Here is a 21,440-nt window from a genome sequence, read left to right on the forward strand (position 1 = left end):
TAAGATGCACCTATAGTGCTGTTATGCTTAGTTATGAGCATTCAAGAATATTCATTATTTAATAATCCTGCATTTTAAAAGCATTTTATGATAAGTTATAAGGTCAAGTATTGATACTTGACTAGTGCTAGTCACTCAAGGATATATAAAAATTCTCATTGTATTGTTGTTACACATTATAATCATTTTATAACAAGTTAGAATCACTTTTGTTAGGCATTATAATGTGTTTATAAGTGGTCATTGGGTGTTTTAAGTAAATTAATGAAAACCCTGTTTATAGGCAGATTATTTATTATTTATTTATAATAATATTAATAGCCTTTGAGTGCAGAAATTAATCTGCGGCATGAATATCGAGATCTTAATCATAACTTCCGAGTATACAGGGCATTAATTTAGCAAAATCAGTTTTAATAGACTTATGATCCTTGCAAAACCTACATTTTGTATTGTAGCCCTTGAGGCTAACGTTGGCTAGCATCTTCCTGTTGACTCGTTCAACCTCCTGCTTTTATTTTTTCCTCAATGCTAATTGAGCTGCACCATGCTAATCTCCATTTTGTTTATGTCTGCTTCCCAAACAGATTACATGACCAGGATCATGTGTGAGCCATGCTTTTGTCTGCAGAGTCATGAAGTGAGGCCACACCCATGCTGCTGCACAGAGCCGTGTTCGCTGTTTATTCAAAAATTGTTAATATAAAGCATGTTGTGCATCCAAATTGCATCAAATTTGACACTGCACTTCCTTAGGTTCTTGACTACAAACCTGTTAAGTGTGAAGTAGAACGGATGAACGGTTCTTGAGAAATGCATGTAACAAACCAACAGACACACAGATTCCTTGCTTTATAGTTACCCAAGTACCTCAAGTCAGTTTTCTATCCTTCTGAGGACATTCATGACACACCACTCTGCTCTTACCTGCAGGCACGGGCACGCACACACACACACACACATTCTCCAGCTGTCTACAAGGTTTTGGCAACACTTGCATTCTGTCTGGGGGACAAAATGTCTCATCACAAATATCCACCGCCGTGTCGGCCGGGCAGAACAACACTCTGACGGAGGGAGACAAGTGTGTGAGTAATAACGGTAGGCAAGCTGAATGATTAATAGGCTCTATGCATGAGACACAACTCTTCTTTTCCCTAGTTTGGGTAAACTTTCTCCCTCGGGTGCCTGCCGCGTCCTTTGATCTTTCATTTAGAGTTATTACAATCAGACGCCGCCACCACCGCTGCTCGCTAACGTCTCAAGGATCCAATGTGCCGTTTCCCAAATGTTTATTTTAGCAAAGAAATAATGCACTCAACTAACCATATCTGTGGTGTTATCATCATTGCCCAGGCTATTTACAAACTGTATCTATTAATCATTTTTGAGCATGTACAGCAATTAAATTAGGCCGGGTCACACTCGAGCAATAATATGATTTTAATTGCGCGGGGCAAGGCTCTAATTCAACTATCTCTGGATCGCTTGATGGGGGCAAACACTCATTGGGAGCAAAGAAGGGAAGAAAGGGAAGCGGGGAGATATCACACAGAAGACAGTTTGGCTTTCAGTTTATGTGGAAATGAAGTAAAGAGGGAACAAAAGCAAGTTATAGAAAGTGAAATCAAAACAGGAGAGAGTCGACAACTGCAACAATTATCCAATCACCTTCGAATACAGCTCGGGTCAAACAAAAACAAAACTATTTACGACCACGCAAACACAAGAATATAAGTGTTTAAAGGTGGTGGTGGAGCAAGAAACGCACATAAAACAGCCGGAGAAATGAAACAAAGCAAAACCCCCAAGCTGCTCCAGAGCAATATGAATGTTTACTTGTTGAATCTTTTATCAGTTTTGTTTTTATCTCTCCTCCTCCTCCTCCTCCTCCTCCACCTCTTCTTCCTCCTCCACCTCTTCCCTCTCTCGGTGTTATCTATGCAGCAGGTACTGAGCTATGCATTGGGGCTGCGTGGAGCTGATTAGAACAGTGATAGATGGGAGGGTGGATGACCTTAGCTTCCGACTAAACACAAGGTTGGACATTTGTCTCCTCGCCCGCATTTGCATGCTCTCCGCCCGTTTATGGCAATTTGTCACCATACTCGCTTTGCCATTGAGAAGACACAGTTTAGGAGAAAGGGGAAAAAAAAGAAAAGAAAAGGAGGAGGCAGTGCAAGGCTTTCCAGGAATAAAAAAAATCAAAAGCAGGTTATGATGAAGCACTTTCATTCAGATAATTCCGCAAAAACTCTGAGTTCTCCTCATGCTTCCCCCCCGTTAAGTCGTGGAGGTGTAATTAAGGTACACTGGTGCAGAAATTCATCTCAGGGACGGTACGAAACATTTGAAGGAGGCCCGGCTACCTCCAACTCTCCTCCACGCCACCCACCTCCTCCTCCTCCGCCTCCTCCTCCCACCAAACACGCGCACAGGACACGACACACGCTGATGAATGGCCTGTCATGCTGTTTGGTGATCAGTGAATTATTTACACTCATATGCCTTTAATAATTCAGGGGCCCAGTCTTAACAAATTACCGCACCGCTCCCCAAACCAACAGAGTTCACTGAGCCACAGCGCCACACACACACACACACACACACACACACACACACACACACACACACACGCTTCACAACACGCCCTTGGATTGTGATGGTGACATTTTTGCAAGGAGCCAAATCTCGAGCGTAATTCAATCATTTTTTTTTTGAAAGCGAGACGTGTCTCAGCAGATCAGCGTTAGAGAAACGTCTCCGCTGTGATATCTCTGTATCGAAGAGATAAGGTGGGTGTTTCCTCAGTTAAAGAGCTGCTTTCACTGATCTGTTGCAGAAACAGATGAACTCTGATGATTCCACAGGTGGAGAAGCCTCTGAAACAAAGCCTTCACTCTGAACGCTCATACCTGCCTGCGTACTGTGTGTGGTCCACGATGATTGAACAAGCATGAACACGGGAATGTCGCAAGTGTTGGTTTGTGGGATACCAGGCTCAAGTTTGGCATTATGGACGTCGCCATCTTTGGTTTTTGGACCCAGAAGCTACCGTATTTGGGACCCCAATTTATAAATTCAGCAACATGCTGTGTTGAAGAAGACTTGACACTCAAGTTTGAGACCATAAACTCATCAGGAAACTGTTCACTGACGTAATAAACCAAGTGAGAAGTAAGGTCATTTTCTCATAAGCTTACATGCAATCAGACTTCTTTTTGAAACCAGTCAGCTGGCTATTAAAGAATAAAGTTTTAGGCACTTCTTGTATATCCAAGAGACAAATCAGGACCGAATGATCACTGCCTTATCTCAATTTAGCTGCAGACCAACATCTAGATGCCATAGCAACCCCCTGCCACCACCCACAATGCATCAGTACATACACAGAGATCAACCAATTGGCTCACAGTGTGAACATCCTGTCAGTCACACAGGGTAAGCTGGTCATGTATACATACAATGAGAGATTAGGCCTTTGCTGCATGGCTTCTCGGGTTTCCTAGTCATCAGCTCACACACACACACACACACACACACACACACACACAGAGGCCCCACCAGACACTTCCAGGTCCCTAACGAGGTCGCTAATTAACTCTCCCACTTGCGCTCGCTCGTTTTCATCCGAGGTGCACATTGCTTTTTTGACAGGAGAAAATTGCCGGGCAATTAAATCATCTGAAGACGAACACTCCAGCAGCTGGTATTAACAGCTAAATGTTACATCCATTTTCAAAAAATGCGATTGTGGAGAAAGTGTACAGTAAGTGACTGACTGCTACAGTGCTCCCTAATAACACACAGCTGAGGCTTTATGGCAACTGTACCGGAGTGATGCGGCAGCCTGTGTTGATGTCACTAACCGGAGTGAAGCCATTCATGCTAAACCACGTCACTGTTTTATTACATCCTGCTTTGTAATGTAATTTGTGCCATCGTGAATACAAATGTTTTAATCCTCATCTTAGTCTTCTTCCAATTGAGGAAAGCTGCTTCTCAATTACTCTGCCAATCTCAACAAACAGATTATGACTTACTGTATGTTAAGATGTACACAAACCTGCAAATATTTGGCATTTGTTGCTTGATAATTGGCTTAAAGCTGTGCTAAACAATATTTCTCTATTAATAATGAATCTAATTAGTATGTGTAATGTGATGAGCATCACTCATGGTGACAAATCCACCCAACTCTGAAGTTTCCTTCATTTCTACCGAGCATCTTTAAAGCTGCTACGAGGAACTTACATTTCTGTTGATTCTGGTGCCCCCTGTGGCCAAAAATGGTATGAGCACCACTACCTCAATGACAGGTGTTAAGAATAACTATAATAACTTTATAGAAATCTTCTTGCTGATGGTCTTGTTTACTTATGTAGGTCGTATGTAGGCACCAGTATTAAATCAAGACTGTTTCATACCCAGTTAAAAACTCGTTAGCTTGTTAGCCAGAAAAATATAGCAACTGGTTGGTGAACATAAGAGGAATAAGTAACCTATAATTGCTGGATCTACAATGTATTATCAATGTTGTGTTTACAGCTTGTTGTGCTGCCCCCTTGTGGCCAAAAAATCTGTTTATTTCTACTGCTTTAAAGGTGCAACACGTAACATTAACAGGACGTGAAGACTAACAGTTTGGATGTTATGTCTACGTATTGTGTTGCTCAGATTTTTATTGAAGTTAGCGTGCTAACCAGCTAGCCCCTGGCTAGTATGTAAGAAGAGGTGATAGTCCAATAGCAAGAAACACCAACACTCTCCAGCTCCCTGTCTGGGCAGAGGCAGCTAATATGACTGCTAGCTGAATGGTTGACTCAGCCTACAAGCTAACACCTGCTACTGTTAGCGGATACTCTGGTGATATGCTGCCCCCTATCTGTTCGGAGTATGAATTGCCCCGATTATCCAAGTTTTTGTTGATTAAATTTGTGTTGGTCAACTTGTCGATTGACTAACTACTTGTTTTAATAACATTAATATGTCACAACATAACATGACCATCTTGGAATTATGTCTTAATTTTTAATTGATAAACATCAATAAGTTTTAATGTATCACAACAACTGAGACTGAGGAAACCGTAACTTTAAAAGAAATCACGACTTTTTTCTTTCAAAATCCCGTAAATAAATCTGAACTGCCTCATCTTGTAAGCCACGCCCCTCTGTTGAGACGCAAACAGACGAATGGCGAGAATTATCTGAATCTAATATTTGACCCACGTCTGTTCACACACACACACACACACACACACACAGACACACACACTTCCCACACACAGACAGCTTTTTTGGGCTCCACTTCATCTCACTGCAGCCTCCTGGGTCCCCGTCCTCTTCTGAAACTGATTTTTGTCTCCTATTTTGTTAACCTCGCTCGCAATTAACCCCACGCTGCGAGCCAGCCACACATGGGCCAATGGAGGCGGCCTACAGTACTGCGAGCGAGCGGCCCGGCCCCGTGTGAATCACCGCATTGTGTCATCTGTCCTGTAAAGAAAAGGAGCCGGGGAGAAAGGGGAGAATGAGACACAGAGGGGAGAAAGAGTGCTGTTTTTTGGGGGTCCACTACCCCCAGGGGCGATGACAGCAGTGTGGGGTGGAGGGTCTGGAGGGTGGGGGGGTCCCATCCTGACAGGTTCTTTTGTAAGGGGGGTCCGAGAGGAGGAGGAGGGTGGGTAGCACGTAGGTGAGGGCCGGTTTTTGTGGTGCCGTCAGCGGCGTCGGAGATGGCGTGAGTCGCCGCCGATGGGGGGTCATTGTGCCCACTCCATTCTGTCTCCACACTCTGCTACCGCTCAATGGGCGGATTAAAGAAAACGCCCGAGTCTTAATCTTTGAACCGCGCAGACACAGATGCACAAACAGCTGAATCGGGTCTGTCAGGGTCGGGTCCCACGCAGCTTGTGTTCGTGTGTGTTTTAGCTAAACGCTCGCTGGAATCCATAGGTCTCATTTGCATCGGCTTGAACGTAATGATGCCGCCCGCGCATTACTGTAACGTTTCTTTTTATAGATTTTCTTTTTTTTTTTTTTTAATGAGAGAAAAAAGGTCAGCGTCTGGCGGGAGGAGGAGAAGGGGAAGAGCGGCGCTTCGGTTTCGTTACCGTTCTCCAAGTTCACCAACTCCGGCAAATGAGCATGTACAACAAGCCAAGGGGCCTTTTATTGCAAATCTAATTCATTTCTCTAGACAACTGTGAAATTCGCCATTGACATTAGTCATTACCCCAAGGCTAACGAAAAGATGATCTCAGTTAATAAATGATCCCTAACAAGGAGCGCTCTCTCTCCACGTCCCATTGTGTTAATGGCAGGGGCAGCTGTTAACGGCACGCAGTTACAGAACAACACAGCTAACGCCGACTCTGGCTGCTCTCCCCTCTCCGTCCTTCTGCTTCCATTTGGCTGCTGGGTACCCCCTCTTTTTTCCTCATCTCCCCCCTTTTCTCTTCCCCCCCCTCCGAATCATCATCATCACCCCGCAGATCCTGCATTATGCAGTGGCATCATTAGAGCCTTGATTTCAGACGCTTCCGGCGCCGTTTCTGGATCGCGGCCGCGGCGCTTCCGGATGCTGGCCGGCTCGGATTCCAAGACGAGCACGAGGACGCCATTGGGAACAGATGTGAATGACAGCAGCTCTGAGAAACGGAGAGGCAGAAAAAGAGAGAGATCGAGGAGAGGAGGGAGAGGGGGGGTGGAGAAAAATGGCTAATCATCTGGAAGCGAGTCTGACCCTCCAGCTGGCCCTGGCCATCATTGATACTAAACAATGAGGAAGCAGCGTGGATGAGGGTCAAGCCAGAGGACGGATCAGCCTCAAAATAACAAAATAAGCAGGTCACTTTCTGAGAGACAAAGAAGGAGGTCGCCAACTGTAATCAAGCACTTTTGTTGCCGTCAATTTACATAATTTGATATCAGAACGGAGCTGTTTTACTTCCAGTCTGCAATAATTGTTTCCTGAAAAGTGAAATCCATTATTAGGGCGCCGAGGCATCGGCGTTCGTCTATCTCTCAGACGACAACTCGCATTTTTCTCATCGCAGGAAAATGAAAATTGTGTTTGCGAGAGGGTTTCCCCCTCCGCGTCTGGTACGATATCCACGTTTCGTTCCCTACTCGGAGTTCCAATTTATTGAAGTAACCGAGCAGAAAATGCACTGACAGCTGTAGCACTTTATTGCGAATTAGTATATACATTCTACACCCCGCGAGAAAAAAGCCAAGCCTCATTGTATTTCTGTAATTGCCGCAGCCTGGGAAAAAGAAGGAGAAAAAAAAAAAACAAGGGGGCAACAGCAAGTCGAGCAATTACAAGCTAAAAGATGACAGGGTATACTTTTAGCCTTCAGAGACTGGGTGAAGCTGCGGGATGGAAAAAGTTAGGAGGAGGAAGCGTCGGTGAGGTCTGACGGTTGTGTCGTGAGCGGGAGGGAGCAGGTGCAACGTAAATACTGGTCATCGTCGCCGGTCTTCAGAGGTTAAAGGGCACGCTCGTCATCAGATTGAGAGAAAGTCTGTTTCCAGGAAGAAGAAAAAGCCACCTGATACCAAAACAGCCTAACAATGTGTGACCTACACCTGGACGTGCAGCGTTTATCGTTCAATAAATGACATTTATTTTGAAAATTCACCATAATTACAGCAAACAAGTGAGAGTACGGACGACTTTACATCTCCACCTGAAGGAAGCACTTCCTGGTGGCTAACAGCTTTTGTTGTGGTGAAGACGGCATCATTTGATTTTTCTTATTTCGTATTTTAAAGGCAGTGGTTCTCAAACCTTCTCACGTCAGAGAAGTGACGCAAAACACGGACCCCCATGTGATAATATTTCGTGGCAGGGTCCGTCATCTGAATGTCTCATAACAGCAAGTTGTTCAAACATCCTGTTAATGGTTGTAAAGCGGTTGTAGAAACATTGTTCGACTTCCTTCTCTGACTCATCATCTGATGTTTGAAGTGACAGGCGACCGACTGAAGCGCACCGAGATTTCTCTGGGTTGAACGTTGTTGGAAACATTTAGGATAATGTACGATTGGTCAAAGTACGTTATGAAGACATAGATATCCACACATGACACGCTCTCTCCTTTTATTGCTTCCATCTGCTCCACTACCTCCCTCCTGTACAAAGACATTGCAGTAAAGTGGAGCAGAGAGGTCTGTGGCCCGGTTTGATCCTCGACCTGCAGGTGTTCGGGGGATGTGAGCTCCCCCGATGGCTCCTTTCATGATTCCAGGTGAAGCTCCTCCGTGCAGGCTCGCAGAGGGCCTCTCGCAAGCGTGCGAAGGAAACGCGGCGAGAGAAAACACGGTGTTCTCTCGGCCTCCTGTATTTGTCGGGGGCTGATGTGCTGTTTGGTGTGCAGAGCTGCTGAACTGTGAAGCGCCCGGAGCACGGAGAATAAAGGGAGGACTGAACCGGCCCGGCTTGTCCTGCGCGCAGGTGGACTTGCCCAGGGCCTTTGTGGACTTGCTCGGAGAATTGATGTCAAACGAGAGTGACTTCAAGAGGTTGCATGAAATATGTATCGAAGATGTATTCCAGCTTGAGTCGAGCTGTCTTTGAAAATCCTTTTCTCCCGTGATTGATGGATTGATTTGGACTCTCTAACTGGAACCAACTGGACTGCCCCCCCCCACGCCCGCGTGAGCAAAAACTGCACCCAACAGGCCGCAAATCAGCCAAACGCTGAAAATTGAAAAGCCTGATTGTTATCTTTTCTCGGTTGTTTTTGTCTGATCGCGGCGTTTTATTACGTCTCCTTGCGGAGAGCTGGAACTGTATGCCAATCCTGCTGCATGCGCTTTGCTAACAGTGGCAGCAGCCCTGGGGATGCTAGCGAAAGAGACGGAGAGTACTTAGGATGTAAAACGCACGAAGCCGCAATGTAAACACTTGTCTTCCTTCATATTAGATTTTCCATCATCTTCATTGCTCCTTCTTTGGGCGCGAGAGGCACATCTCACACTCCGGCGTTTCAATTTGCAACGCCGCCGTTCCAAAGTACATGTTCATTTATTGCTGTTATTACTTTGTCATGTCGGATAAATTGATAACATGACATAACTTGTTTGCTGCCTTGTTGCGCCGGCAGTCTGATTATGAGGTCAAGTGCGTTAACAAATGACAAACGCGGGGGAGATGAGAGGGAGTCGCCATCCATTCGTTTCAAGTCGCTCCTTTTTCCCTCTCCTAAAAATTAAGAGTATTTCTGTGCCAGGGGCGAAGCAGACTCGCATCTCTCTTCTCCAAACTAATTCACCCTTACAAATGACTCTCAGTAAGTGGAGGAAGAAAGGAAGAAAGTCTAGTTTTATCACCATGAAGTAGATTTAATGATCTCGCTTCTCGACGGGCTCAAGAAGGAAGATGTCAGGGAACGTAAGATCCGACAAACAGAGCGGGTCAGGAGATTTATTGACATGTTTGGGAAGTTTAAAAATCTGGCTTCCAGATTTTTCTAATGATGGTTAAATTTGGAGGGCATTGGCAGCGATTGAAAAAGGGGGGAGGGAGAAGGAAAAAAAAGCCCCCTCAAGGTCACGGAGGGCTCATTATGAAGGGTTGCTAAGCTACAATCTGTGACAGGCAGAGAAGGACGAGAGAAATTATGTGCGAGACCTCAGAAAACGGCAACACACCTCCCAGTGATCATTTACAGTGGGCTGCTTTCTTAAACAAAACGCCAGTTAAACTCCAATTATCTCTCAGGCGTCATCAGGAATGTTGACAGTAGATTGAATAAAATCAACATCTGCTTCAAAATTTGAATCCATGACCCCAAAAATCATTTGGCAACATTTCCAGTGTGCATTTTTATTACAAAAAAGGCCGTGATATGTTTTATTGTGACCTCTGTAAAGGAGAAATACACCAAAAAAATGAAAATAAAGTAATTATCGCCTCACCCATATGCGGATGAAAAATGAGGTGAAGTTTTGTAGTCGACTCAACATCTCTGGAGCTTCACAGCTAAACATTCTCAAAAACCAACAAAAGTCCAGCTCCTTCAGCTCGTGTTAGCACACACCCTGTCCCTGTAGATGCATTGTGGGTAATGTAGGCATCAGGTCATGACAAGCAGTCCCATAACACGGTTGGAGTCATAATGGACAGTTTAGGCACAAACTGATGGAGATATCACCTGTTTTATTCCACATATTCTTCTTTATTAAAAAAAAACCTGGTGCCTGCATTACCCACAATGCATCATTGGAGGTAATTTATCAGATTACATGCAGCGTCCTCTGCAGCCACAAAAGACTTAGGAGTAGTGACCTGTAAACACACTTTAATATGTAAAATTGGTGGCTCTTATTCCTAAACCGTGACCTCCAATGGAAAAATCAGGAATAGCAGTGCATTTTATTGAAATATTAGAAAAGCCGGCTGGATTGGACCCTTCAGAGGGCCCGGTTCTGGCCCCTGCGGCGTACGTTCGACACCCTCACTGTAAAGAATCTGCCTATAAAACCGTCTGTGGAAACACTTAATGAAAAAGGGAAAAGGCCTCGCTCAATAGAGCACTTAAATGACTGTGAACGCCGCACAGACAATGCAGACCCATACCTTCGGGGTGCAAACATATCTCCCGTCCTCAGGGGACGCCCGCACTGTCAAAGAATCCCCATTATGTATTATCACAAAGTCAGACAGCGAAATCTTCAAAACCAATGTCTGTGATGGGCTAAGAAAGAGCTGACAAGAGAGCGCTCGCCACCCTTCTCCTTCCCCCATTTGAGTCACTTTGAAAACTTAGCGGATCCACCTTTTAACAATCCTACGGGGATGAATCAACCTTGCGCTCCTATCTAAGACGGTACAACCAGCACACCTAGAATTACAATGGAGGCACATCAAGGGACGGCCAAGCCTGACTGACAAGCGCTTCCCCCTTCATAAAAGCGCCGGGCTGCCTTCATTTGCATGGCGGGGGCTTGGACTGGTGGAGGGAGTTAATCAGGGCTTTCCATGGTGCCATAGCAGGGGCTCCCATTCCCCTCCAAACTCGGAGCACCCTTCCCCACGAGGGCCGCCGGTGAAATCCTCTTAGTGGCAGCGGGCTAAGTTTGCGCCCACGCGGAGGGGGCGCGGGGCCGGCCGTTCTGGGGCTCGTCTCCGTCGGGACTGACCTCCCTCTTCCTTCCACCGCCTGGCACCTCCCATTAAAACAGCTTTAATTACACAGAGATGACTCCACCACCAGCACCACTCCCTCCCCCCTTCTCCACCGACTCCCCCCTTCGCCCTCCCCACGCCTATCTCTCCCTCTCCACAGGGGAGCACTCCTCGTCTCCTCTCCATTAAGATTGAGAGAGCGAGGGGAGAGGAGCCTGCAGAGACCGGCACTTCCACACATGCAGCAGGGAGCAAATACCATTTTCAGCTTCAAATGTCTTTTCACAGATTGGTTTTATTTATTTCTTTTTTTCCCCTCCTGCACCTCCTCCTCCTCATCCTCCTGCACCTCCTCCTCTTCGTAGATGACACATTTTTTGAAGCAAATTAAAAATGATTCATGTGTTTGAGCATGTTTGCTTATATGTGAATGATTTCTTAGGATGTGTTTGGGGAGGAAACTTTGAGAAGTCAAAATAAGACACCATCTGGGTTAGTGAGTGTCTCAGGAGAGATTAGAAAACAGAGATTGTAACGTTATCATCTTTCCTCTCTGTCCCGACTTAATTTTCTTTTGGAGAAACGAGGCGATAACGTCTCCGTTGCTGTCCACTTCCCTGTATCCACTTCCGTGATACCTGAGCGCGGGAGCTTGCTTTCTTTCCCCCGCTAACAACCAACTGTTATCAGTTAATTCCAGCGAGGGGACGCTTGATTTATGTTTCCTTGGATAATAAAGTACAGTATCGCTAACATGTGTAAAGCGTTCCCCAAGCGCCACCTCTGTCTCCTTGATTAATGCCGATTTAATTAAGCGGCGCGCTAATTAAGCAATAAATAATGACAAGGTGTGCATTTATGCAAAGATAATAGCGAACCTTTGGGTGAAGCGATACCCCGGAGAAGTTGCCCAATCAGATCGTTTCTCTGGACAACAATGGACGGAGATTAAACGCATCCAGCGGACATGTTTGACCATTGTTACGCAGTGCATAAAACATGTGTGATAATCATCACAATGTGGATTTACCCTGAATGCATCAGAAAGATAATTAATAGAGTAATAATCGCCGGGATATCATGAAACTGAGGGGATTGTGTTGGATTGCAGTTTCCCGGCTGATTCTGGAAACTTATCTGCAACTTTCTACAACACGAAAACATCTCATATTATAACCCTAAATTATAAATCAATCAATATTTCAGAAAGTAAGATGCCGTCCTCAACAGCGGGACATCCGATGGAGCCATTAATCAAATCCTACTGTCCCGACCTACAGCGAAAAAAATACCAATTTCCTCTTGGTTGGCGTCAGCAGCTCCTCGAGTCAGCTCCTCGCGCCACTTTCCTGATCATCCGGTCACACGCCTATTTGCAGCAAAAACGCCTCCCCCCACCACCACCACCATGTCAAATGTCTCCGCGTACGGACTCCTGATATGTGTATAAGAAGAGCGTTATTTACACTGATTAATGGTCCCCGGCTTTGGCAGGGTGTAAGCTGCTGGCGTCCAGACAGCGGTGACAAATAAATCTATCAATCATCAGAGGGATTTTCTAATCCCCGAGCCATCAGACAGAGTTGCAACCTAAACACTTTGTCACGGAGCGAGCGGGGCCCGCGTTTTGCTGTAAACACACACTTAGCGTATAGTTAACACAGCACTTTGAGCGACAGAGCAGCACAATCATGCTCAGAGTGCTACTGTAGTTAGCAAGAGAGGGTTGTAGCATGTTTTCATTCTCTGCTCTAGAAGTGGCAGTCTAGGAAACGTGTCTGTAGAAGATATTTCATTCCTAAAAGTAAATATAAATATAAAGCAGCCAGCTGATGTTGGTTTTGGTCTTCATGGTGTTTTCAGCATCAAAACAGCCTGAACGACCTCATATGGGAGGAACCAAGTGGGAAACTTGATTTGTTGCAACACGGTTTGTTCTACGTTTAAGCACCACCCACTTCCAACTTAAGCCCCGCCCATTCCAAGTACAGATACAGATAATTCACTCATCCCCCTTTAGCAAATTTTAGCATGCTAAACATATATAGCAAGCATAGTGAGCATTGTTAGCATAGTTAGTGTGAGCCAGCGTGAAGCTAAATTCTATACACTGATAATTTAGTTGATTGAACACATAATGGTGCAAATGTTAGCATGCTAACACGCTAAATTAAGATAGGAAACATGCTAAGCTTTATACCCGCTTAACATCAGCATGTTAGCTTTGCTATTTTAAGCATTTTAGCATACTGGTATTAGCATGAAGCTACATTCTGAGGCTCTTCTGTAAATGTTTTTCTGATAAATAATAAATAAAGCAACTTTTGATTAACCCAAGTTAACAAATTCCAGTCAGTCCCGCCCACTTCTGGTTTAAGCCCCGCCCATTCCTAGCATGGATTAAGATAATGGTGTACGCGCTCATCCATACTAATAATAGCATATTAACATGTTAGCATGACACTCCATTTTGAGGCTGTTTAGTTTCCTCATAAATAATAAATACTTTTGTAACAACTTCCAGTTAGTCCCACCCACTTTCGGTTTAAGCCCCGCCCACTCCTAGTACACGTAGCAAAGTATAAAAACTGCATGAACAAACCAAGTTTGAAACTTTAAACTCTGGCTTTAAAAAATGTGTATTTTATTCAACTCTTTGCAGTAATATATCCAGACAACTGAAATTATCTGAGAATAATTAGAGTGTACAAAAGCACAAACATATTTCACTGATTCTCTAGGTGCAGGCAGCCTCCGACAAGATAAATGTCTTCAGCAGCACATTTCAGCAGCGTATAGCTCTATTTAACCCGAAAGAGAGGAGTTTAGCTACATCGCACAGCACTAAGTAGAGACATCAATCGGCATCCTGAGTCCTCATGGGTCCATCAGCTCCAGTGTAACAGCATGGCAGTCTACTGCAGAACAAGCCCCTGGTTGCTCTCAACCATCTGTGACTGAAAACAAAGACTGTGATCACATTAAAACGCCATAGAGGGAAGGGGAGAATGTATCAAACCGCAGCACTTCTCCATAATCTGCTCACAGGTCTCGGCCATTATACAAACACGGGGCGAATTCAATAAACCCGCAACTGCCATTTAATTAAACATTTGGCAGCCAAAATTCAATTAGGCAATAATAGCTAATTTCCAGAGATGGCTAATATGTTAGACACAGATAGGAAAGTCGGGGTTGATATCCTGTGTCAATTCCAATTATTTAGAGCTTTGGCACATTATGCAACAACTATTTTTCAAAAACAGTGGGACTGTGCCGCGTCCCTCAGGTGGCGCGAGGCGACGTTATTATTATTATTTTTTTCCCCCTTTCCAAGAATGCAAATTAATAGTCGTCTCCCGGTCGTAAAGCGGAGGAGATGGCCGCCGCTCAGTCCCCGCGTGGAAGTCAGAGTAAGTAATGCTAAGGGAAACCTAATAAGATCTTGCAGGAGGGGGGTGGAGAAAAAAAAAAAAATGATGATTATCTTTAATCACTAACCTGCCTCTAGTGGCGCCACCACATTATCCAGCACCTTCATTCCTTATAAAAATATCTATCACACACAATACTGGGGCGATGAAAAGAAGCAGCGGCGACGATGGGAGAGGAATGCCAATGGCCTCATTACTTGTCATAGCACATTGTAACTGGAAATTGCTTCTTTCAGGTTTTGTTTGCTCAGGCAATTACAATAAACTCTCGGCTTGACACGTTGTTTGCACAGATGTAGGACATTAATAAACATGAGCTCTAATCTGAATTATTGAACTGCTCGCCATAATTCTGACAATGGATTTGGAGCCCCTGACGGATGGAGGGACGGGAGGAGAGGGGAACGGCCGGGATCCCCGGGATATTGGCCTCCTCCGGCCGGCCTTTATCACCTGAGAAATCCTCTAATTGAATGTAGGAGCGCGGAGAGCGGCTCTGCTGGTGTTCCCAAAAGTTGCCGCAGCCACGACGGCCGCCTCGCCAGACACCACCTACCGCCGCAAAGCGACGAGGCTGGCATTTGCTCGGAAAACTGATTACACAAGAAACGAGCAAGACAAGAGGAAGTAGTGAAAGGAATTAAGTAGAAAATAAAAGGTTAAAAAGTTATATTTTATAACAACTATTGACCTGAACAGAGAGTGACTTGCTTCTTTTCATGTTGTTTGGTACCCAACATGGCGTCAAAAAGAATAAACTTTATCATGTTATAGCTGAAAGACACACAAATGATGTTTGTGACAACATTTAAGGCAAGAAACAGGCCATGCAGTAACAGAATATTGATTCATTTTTGTTTAGCACCGTCTAGTTTGACAGATTAATCAGATAAAAGTGAGCTTCTGTTTGAAAGCAAGGCACAAAATGGCGTCCGACTCATCATAAACTCTCCTGCAGCAACATAATCTTGATTCATATTTGATCAGTGCTGCATAGTTTGGCAGTTAAATCTGAGTTTGTGGAGCAGAAACCCAAAATGGTGACATGCTTTCTCATATTATCACTTCACAGAGCACTAAAATGTGTCTGAAATTTGATTTTAAGCAAGAAATAGGCTTTGAAATACATAACTATGATTCATATTTGATCAGAACAGCTTAATTATATAGTCTGATCTGAAATACAGGAATCAAAGCAGACACAAAATGGCAACCAATCGTCATAAATCATCTTAGAGGTGTTGCAGTGCTAACCAGCTAGCCCCGGGCCTGAAAACCACTTTCTCCCAGCAGTCCAAAGCTCCTGTGCTAACAGTGTAAACACAAACCCCCTGATAGTCCCACTAGCTGCACAGCTAACTGAGCTAACAAGCTAAGAGTAGCTACGGTCATGGATGCGTAAACAGAACACAGCTCACAGCAGTTAGCAGTTACTCTGCTGATCTGCTGTGTGAAGTATGAATTGAATGTGGCCAGTTGTTCTGTATTATTGCACTTTAAAATTAAATTGTGATATTTATTAATATTAAAATCTCCTCAGAAGCACTTCACGAGTGCTTCGACAGGGCGACACACTCAAACATGACAATATCTTTGATCACATGACTCAATATTGACGTTGCAACACCTGCTAAATTTCAACACAAGGAGATTTCAGAAAATAACATCACTTCACTGTAACGCAGCCTTTAAAAGACAACACTGATGACGTATCAGGATAAAACATTGAATCCTTCCAGGTTTTATATGCAGCAGAAATGAGCATTGAGTCGTCCTGCAGACTGAGTGGATCCAGGCCTCTCGCTGCTGCTGCTGCTGCTGCTGCTGCTGCTGCTGCTGCACGCTCTGCTCTCCAACAGATGTACAGACACAGTCTGGGTTTCATTCCACCAAAAAGCTGCTTGTCCTTTACTTTCCTTCAAAGTTTCCCCCCCAAAAAAGCGCTGGGGAGCCAGCCTCTCACTGAAGTGGGAATATCTACAAGAAGAATGCAGGAATAGCATTTTTTTTTTTTTGTCCTTTTTTTTTTTTTTTTAACACGGAGGAATCTTAAGATGTTCAAAAGGCATAGCAGAGGGAGGGCCCGGCTATTCTACAGAATCAAAAAGACTATGCGGACTTTGATCACCTGCATCTCATTCAATGCAAAATTACTGCGCTGGGGTCCTTGGCTTCTCGACATGCGAGCGAGATGGAAGCTTATTATACTGTACACAGAGGCAGACAGTGGAATGAAAGAGGTCTTTTGTCAGTTCTTTGATTACAGTAAGGCATTGTGACTGTTAAGCAGACTACCGGCAATTACGCGAGCCCCCGAGTCGGAGCGCCTGGCGGAGAGTTTAGGAGGGGAGAAGGATGTAGACAGACAAAGAGAGAGACGGCGGAGGGAGAGAAAGGTGGGAAAACGAGAGAGAGAGAGTAGTGACAGGATGAGATGAACGTCCCGGCCCCCTTTCTGCAAATACAAGTGTAATCAACGAGAAACGATGATACGAGCGTGTTCGGGTCATGAGACGTGATGAAAAACGTCAATGAAATGGCTTCGGAGCTGCGCGGGATTGTTTCGCCCGGCGTCTGGATGTTTGCTGTGGGTAAACTCGCCTGTTTTGTACCCTTTGATTCTGCACAACGAGCAGCATCAGATGAGAAGTATGAGGCCTTTTTGCGTTTCCGTGTTGAGCCCTCCCATCCTCCCTCTCTTGCAATAAATATTGACAAAGAGCGCGAGCCGTCGCCCCGTCACAGGTTGTTAAAAGCAAAGTTTATTGTGTGTGTTTTGTTTTTTTTTCCCGCCCGGGCACGTGGGTATTTGCATGCGCATTAGCATATCACTGTTTACTCCAGAAGTTACTGTGAAGCGCCCCGTTTCTCCTTGGGGAGAGCTGCTTGGCAAACACCTCGGAGTAAACAAGACAACCAGTGACAATATGCTAATGGAGCGATTCATTATTCCCCCTCCAACAAGCCCCGCCTCGCCAAAGACACCTCAGATCTCCAACATCTCCATCACAACCTCGCGTTTAGGAATCCGGCGCCGGCTGCTCCACCCCTCTCCCGCCGCCCCCGCCGCCGCCGCCGCCGCCGCCGCCTGATTAATATCTCATCAAGCGCTCCACTTTTTTCCCTCCGAGCGAGCCCCATCAGTCATGTGGCTCAACAATGTTTCACTTCTGACAGTATCAATCTTCAAAGGTGATGTTCTTTAAAGTGGCGCGAGATAAAGTTGTTCACCTTTAAATCGCACCGAGATGGATGCTCGACTTGTCAGAGGTGCCCTCGAAAAAATAAGGGTCCGTCCGGGGGGGGAAGCGCCGGTTCCCCCTGATGAAGATGTTTCACTGTACCAGTCAATAAAACAGCCGCGTGAGCCAATGGGAGGGGCGGGATCGCAATAAAGGTCCCCTCCTAATTCAATCGGACAATGGATTGGATTTATTAACTGCAAATATTTACTGCATCGCCAGCGGCCTAAACTCATTACTCTCCTATGGATTTCTCCTCCTACACGCTTACTGTTAAGTTAATAACTTTGCATTGTTCGCGATCATTTCCACGAGCTACCGAGCACCGAAAGAGGAAGACCTCTTAATGACGCAGAGAGAGAGGAAAGATCTATCATAGCGGCACCGCGAGCCTCGTATTGATTCACCGACGGGGAAATATAGAGCGACTGTAAATGTGCAAACACGGATGTGTGACTAAGCTTACTGCCAAAGCAGTATTTGTACATCCAAATTACCCCCAAAATGTCAATACGTTTCCCTCCCGCTATAAATAGAGCCAGAAGTAGATTGCAGCATTTTTGTAGATGTAAATAACGACTAACAGAGAGAGAGAGAGACGTGCTGGACGGTTTAACTCATGAAAATATTGATCGATAGTCATTTTTTGGTGAGAGCAGGGAGGAAACGATTTGTTTAGATGATTTAAAGGGGCGGTATGTAGGAATGTTAGTTGGATTTAAGGGCGCAAGATGAAAGAATTATACTTGAAAACAAAATAATAATTAAAATGGCCAACAGATTGTGGATAAATAGCCCTTTAAACATTATGATATTAGCATGCTAACCAGCTAGCCCTTGCCCGTCCTATGCTAGCTGTGTAAAAGCAGTTAGCGGTTACTCTGGAGATACGCTGGCCGATTTCTTTCATATTATTCAAAGCTGAATTGTTGTTTACTCTTATGGGAGCGTCTGTATATTTGTCCTCATAAAACGCACCATTTTATGAATGGAGTTCTGCATTGTTTTTGACACGCAGCGCTAAAAACAACAGTCTGACAGCGTGTGTGGAGTTTTGTTGGTACTACAGCAATAAGAAAACACAGATCTGAATGTATTGTGCGAAGACAGATGCATCTACAAAAACATATATTTTAATCTCAAGAAACAAAAAGAAATATTAATGTTATGGCATGTATCGGCTGTTGAGCGTCGAGGAATATTTTCAGCACAAGCTGCTCTGAATAGCGTCAGAGTTAGATTTCAGCCTTTTGTAGATGTAAATAACAGCTAACAGAGAGCATGCTGCACGGTTTACCACATGCACTTTCATGCTGTGACTGAGCAAAAGCAGCATTCGTGAGCATATTAATACACGGTCCTTTTGAAGAGAGCGAGAGCAGAGAGGAAACTCTCATTTTGTATTAATTTAAACCTGCAGCCTGGTTGCCGAGTTCCCCTGTTTACTCTTACGGGAGCCCTGTATGTTTGGATTCTTAAAATGTGTATTTTATGAATGGAGTTCTGCATTGGTTTGACACTAAAAACTACAACTAAAATCACATGGATTTGCAGGATCCCTATGCAGAAAAATGTATTTTAATTGCAGGAAACAAGACGAAAACTAAATGTTACTTTTGTTTGTCGTCATATTTTCCACTAATAGTTTCGCTTTGTATTAAAAATTGATGGTGTTTAACTCAAAGTGGTGATTAAGCAGGATGTGAAGGGTCCAGAGGGGGAAATAAAAATCAGGTGATGCTCACCATACTCCAAAGAAGATTTCCGTGCGTCTCCGGCTCCTGAGACACAACTCATAATTCATCAGAGCACCGGGGTAATTTATTTCCCCTGGTTTTAATATGTTACAGACGAGTGCTCGTGTGTCTTTCTGCCGTCGGAGCTTTACAACGCGGAGGCCGACTGTGTAGCAGAGGCCGCCGCTGCACGCTGCACGCCGTACAGCCCAATACCTGTGGTGCCTTTCATGGTTCAGGGCCCTCTAATTTCAACGGGAAGTTGCACATATTTCATGGATACATCCCTGCTCGCGAGGAGGGAGGAGGGCGGGAGGAGAGCAGGGGGGTGGTCCTCACGCAGGAGGAGGCTGATGATGGACTGTACCTCTTCCTCCTGCGCGTCGCAGGCCAGCCACTTTACAGCAGAAGGTTCTGGATCATTTGGTGCGGCCGCTGGCTGCTCCGAGCCCGACACGGTTTGATGTCACCTGACCGGGACTGTGTGATTGGACGGAGGACGCAGCGTGGAGCTCAAAATGTGGACGACACACCAGCCCTCACTGGAGAATACACGACTTATATCCAGCCAGAGAAGCTTCATGGTTGAGCGTTGAGACCCGAGTATCTCTAAACTGTTCTGAAGTACAGGATGCGAGTAAATGTACTTAGTTACTTTACAACACTGGAGACAGGGTGCACAAAAACATTACTTTGGTAAAAGTGAACGTCACCCATATGAACAGTACTTGAGTAAAAGCATAAAAGTATCTGATATTAAATCTACTTAAGTATCAAAAGTACAAGTACATAATACATGATACATGTAATTTAATCCGACTGCTGTGCAACTTTGGCTCTGATGCAGAATGTAATCTGCAAAGTAACTAGTAACTAAAGTAATCAAATGAATGTAGTGGAGTGAAAAGTACGTGTAACCCACATGATAGTGACTTAGAGGAAAAAACAACTATAAGAGTATTGCAATATTGTTATTTCACTCAAAATAACACGAGTTGTTTAAATAATGGGATATCCAATATCCAGTGAACACATCACAGAAGATTTACAAGCTGTCTTGGACCAATCAGAGGTGAGAATTTTAAAATGTGCTACTTTGACTCTGATGCAGCAACCTTCAAAGTAACTAGTAACTAAAGTAATCCAATACAGAGTAAAAAGTACAATATTTGCCTCCAACATGCAGAGGACTGGAAGTATAGAGCAGCAGAAGATGGAAATACTCAACTGAAGTACCTCAAAATTGTATTTAAGTACCGGGCAGCGATGCAGCAACACACCTCATGTGTCAGGAGCAGTTAAAATAAAAACTAATGGTCCAAACACCTTCACATTCACATTCAAACCAAAACTGCAATCACAAGTGAAATTAGTGTTGATATCTCAAAATGCAGCACATCAATTCTCTCTGCTGATTAAACAAATGTATCATCATCATACCTTTAAGTTGATTTCTCCAAAAAAAAAATTGAGCCGCTGTGCTGTTATCCAATCAAATCATTCCCAACAATGCTGTTTCTGTTTCAAGCCTCCACTTTCATGTTTTAAAAAGCACCATCAGTCGCTGGAGATGTCACAATCAGCAGCTAATACTCAGCAGGTGTGCCAGCTGATTACTCACCAGCGTCAATTAGGGGAGCGATGTCACAGGACAAGGACCGAATAACATAAATAACACTGGCGGGATCAGGAAGATGTTGTTCTTAACTTGAGGGACGTTTTCTGCTACTTTTAACTTCAATTCAATTTAGTTCAATACAAAATATAATCTCAAATAAAACTGTTGAATCGTGGGAGTCTTCATCACGCTATATATGAGGAGGATCTGCTCGTTTTGAGACATTTTAATGTGGAAATGCAGAAAACGAAATGTAATCTGATTACAGATT

The 21,440-nt window shown here is 44.4% G+C and overlaps 1 protein-coding gene across 2 annotated transcripts in view; it reads right to left on the minus strand.

Annotated features, from left to right (window-relative positions):
• LOC311253190 (uncharacterized protein) overlaps positions 1 to 21,106 on the minus strand; it is a 181,360-nt gene extending 160,254 nt beyond the window's left edge. For both annotated transcript variants that reach the window (XR_014621634.1, XM_084346976.1), the window contains exon 1: positions 20,992 to 21,106. The gene's annotated coding sequence lies outside the window, so the exon portion shown is untranslated. The remainder of the gene's footprint in view (positions 1 to 20,991) is intronic.
• Positions 21,107 to 21,440: the final 334 nt, after the last annotated feature.

Source organism: Pagrus pagrus (genome assembly GCF_965226575.1).
Source record: "Pagrus pagrus genome assembly, chromosome: 24".
NCBI lineage: Eukaryota > Metazoa > Chordata > Actinopteri > Spariformes > Sparidae > Pagrus > Pagrus pagrus.